Raw genomic sequence first — 3,788 nt, forward strand, 5'->3', positions numbered from 1 at the left:
AATTGTTTGTTTGTCCCCTCTGTCTTTTATTTTGTTCTGAGCAGGGATATTTCAATGTTTTCTCTTCTTCCCCTGCCTCCATTTTCTGATTAAATTAAGTTGCACTAACAAAACATGATGCTGGAAAGAATGGGTTTGCATGTGTGTTTGTATTGGGATTTTGTCTTGTCTTTAAGAGAGAGGGGAGTGAAAAGTGGTTGTTCCTACTCTAACCTATTTTGGCTTCGGTGGAGATGGCCTTTTTCTTATTTCCAGCCTTCTCTTACCTGGCTTTGCAAATTTTTCAACTCTTCACTAATGCTGGGGTCACACATAGGAGGCGATTGACACATCTGAGCCGCGAAAGGTCAGTTTAAGCCAGTTAGAAAGAGGGGATGTGTGTGTATGTAGGGAGAAGTGCCTTGTTCTTATGTTTTTCCTGGTTATTAGTTGCATAATAACTTCTGTGTTTTTTTTTTTCCCCCTCATTGCCAGATTGAGCATGTGTGTGCTTCATGCCTGTGCAGAAGGCCACAAGGGACAGGAAAAGATGATCTAGGACCCCCTCACTGGACGTCTAGTAGTAACCAGACCAGCTTCCTTCACAAAAGGGAAGGTTTGGAGGGGCAAATGCATTCAGTATAGAGTAGCCTGCTGCTGACAAGATTTTATTTATTTTGTATCAGCTGTAGGACATGGGGGCAGGACAACAGCCCTTCTGGGCAAGTCAGGACGCTGTCTGTGTGTAATGCATTGAGTTCATCCTGAGCTTTGCACCTGGACAGTGCCTGTACTGTCTACAGAGGACCTAGAAGGTGAGCTGTGGAAAACGCTGATCCCGACTTGCCCTTCTCGCACTGCCGCCAAGTGCTGTTTGCCACAAGCGCTTTCGATGCAATGCTGGAAACTTGCCCTGGGACCTCTTGCTGCTTGGGTGCTACTTTTATTTCTTGACAGAAGCAGGGGAGGAGTGTGTAGGTGCGTCCTAACCAGCTGCAGTAGGATAAATACTAGAAAATCCCTCTTCTTGCTGCAGAGGCATGCTTAACAGTGAGAGAAGACATGAGGAGTAAAACGTGCACTTTACAAGCAATAGAGGAGGAAAAAAAGCTAACCCCCACGGGACCGCAGCGAGCAGGGTTCGAACCTGCGCGGGGAGACCCCATTGGATTTCAAGTCCAACGCCTTAACCACTCGGCCATCGCTGCTACTGATAGACAGAACCCCGCGCGGCACGCCTCATGGATCGCGCCCCGCCGGAAGCTCCCGCCCGCAGCGCCGCCAGGGGCCAATGGGCGCCGTGGCACCTCCCCCCGCCCACTCCCGTAGGCCGCCGGTGCCGCGCGCGCACGGCCTACAGCAAGGGGTCTCTGTCGCTGTCCCGGGCGCAGCCGGTGCCGGGCACCGGGCGCTTTGTGGCGTACGCACTAGCAGGAATACACCGCCCGTGCGGCTGTTCGGCTCAGGAAATACAAACGCCAATTTTCTCTCCTATAGTCACAGCTTTTGTTAACTTTTTTATTTTAAATAGCTGGGGTGATGATGATCGCGCTTCCCTCCCTGTTTTTTTGGTATGAGTTATTGATCAGGACGCACTCTTAATAATTCTTTAACTTTCCTCAGTACTAAAACTATTGCTGGATTAATAAAGATCTTAAAATAGGCTTATGAAATTAGTCTTTTAGGACTTTTCTCTGGAAGCTAAGCTGGGGAATGTGGAGGAGACAGACAGTAGAAAGCACAAGGTGTTTCTATAATTTTGAAAGAACTCGGTTATTTTATTGTACTTTGATATGTATTAAATTCTCTTTACCATTTAAGTTAATACAGCTTTTAAAAAGGTTTTGAGTCCTTATCTTTAATTGCTCATTAGCAATTAGGTTAGTTTGTGCTCATTGTCAGCTGTGACTGCTCAGTTCTGCGTTACCAAAACCAACAGAGAATTTATCATTCATTTCAACGGGAAATGATAAGAACAACAGTGTTTACAGACCACTTGTAGAAACAGGGACGGTCCCTTAGTGGATGCACGCCTGTCATGGTAACAGACCTGTAATCATCCCTCTGAAGTAGACAGTAAAAGGCTGGATTGATACAGAAAATATCATACTACATGTTAGTGATTTTTTTTTCTTGCACTTAACTGCATAGGGTTCAATGCCACTGTTGATATTACCTGTAAATTCTTTCTTTCTTGTCTTTTTGTGTTATTGTGGATATATAAAAAAATAATAATACCAAACTTCATGTAGAGTTTATGCTTGTTCTCTTTGCTGTGTTTTAGATAATGAGGAATTGTCCTGGTTTCATTGGGGTTTGGTTTCAGTGTGTGGCCAGCCGTGGTGATCGAGGCCCTCAGCAGTTAAACCCAGGGCAGCTGCCCCAGGCTGGCCCACAGGTGTATTCTATAGCATTGACATCAAGCTCACTATAAAAGAGAGGGTTTGCTGGGGAGAGGGGGGCTTTGCCTGCTCTCCTTGCCTATCTTTCTTTCTCTCTCTCTTCCTCATCGTGATTCCTGGAGCAACTTGCTGGCGATCTGTGGATGAGTATACTTTTGTCTGTTTTGTGTTGTCATTTATATTGATTTCTTCATTTCATTAAATCTGGTTAACTTCAACCTACAAGTCTCCCTCCTTTTCCCAACTCCCTTCCTCATTTGGGGAAGGGACATTGGGTGAGAGAAAAACTGCTATTGTTTAGCCCTGGGTGTGGACTAAACAAAGACAGGAATATTTTAAAAAAATTATATATAAAATGGCCCTTATTCTCCTACTTTGTACCCCCCATCCAACTCAGTAGTTTATCATCATCATAATCTTTGTTTAAATTCCTAGTTGTTTAATTAGCTTATGCCAAAGCGATTTGGACTGTTTTGCTGATGTCCGTGTAGTTCTGTATGTTTGGGTAAGGTGCTTGTAAGCTGCATTATGCCTGATAAGATGCTGTCTTTATCCCATAGTGTACCTGGTTTCACATACACGAAGACAAAGAACATGATTATACCAAAAGTTTATGATTATGTAAATAACAAATGTGTGAAGAGCAGGGTGAGACAAAGTAGTGCCTTCAGGATACCACGTTATAGCCAAGGGGAACTCCTTAAAGAACAGAAATAGATGTGGAGACAGCCAGAGATCATGCTTGCTGGTGGAGAAACAAGCATTTCTCAGGTGTAAATGCCAGAAAAGACAGTACAAAGCTTTTTTGTTTTTTTTTTAATTGATTTGAGGACATGGAGCAGAGCTGTTTACTTCTACACTAATGGATCTGCTGCAGATTTATTTTCTTTACAGAAAATAGTCTACTTGAAATACATACAAGTAATTTGTTTTAGGAAGATCTTATGAAATGCAAGAACTTTTTTGCTATTCAAAGCTAATTGAAACCAAATTACAGCAACACATCAAAGTCCAGATTTGGTAATACCCCTTCAAGTAAGGGTATTTGTTCTAACTGTTCCTGAAGGGACTGAACCACAACTGTTGGTTTTTGGTTGTTTTTTTCCCCCGCCTTGAACAGAAATTTATGCATACGTGCTATATGTTGGTCTTCATATGCTTCTTATGTGTGTTTGCCTCGCAGCACATGCATGATGGATAGGACTGAGATTTCCAGTCATCCAGCAGCCAGTTTGAAGCTTTGAGTGAACTGTTGGATACTGAAAAATCCTGGATGGTTACACAGAGTCTTCACCTTCTGAACAGATAACATTTCCAGGATGAGTAAAGGGCAGTAACTTAGACATGTATTCCGGTCATGAATGAAGGCCTTTTGTCACTTGGGGTTGTTTAATGGCCCCGAGATCT

At 43.4% G+C, this 3,788-nt stretch overlaps 1 non-coding gene across 1 annotated transcript; it reads right to left on the reverse strand.

The window, feature by feature from the left end:
- Window positions 1–1,105: 1,105 nt before the first annotated feature.
- TRNAS-UGA (transfer RNA serine (anticodon UGA)) lies at window positions 1,106–1,187 on the reverse strand. The gene has a single exon. It is a non-coding gene; the product is annotated as a tRNA-Ser (tRNA).
- Window positions 1,188–3,788: the final 2,601 nt, after the last annotated feature.

The sequence above is a fragment of the Nyctibius grandis genome, chromosome 20, assembly GCF_013368605.1.
Source record: "Nyctibius grandis isolate bNycGra1 chromosome 20, bNycGra1.pri, whole genome shotgun sequence".
NCBI lineage: Eukaryota > Metazoa > Chordata > Aves > Nyctibiiformes > Nyctibiidae > Nyctibius > Nyctibius grandis.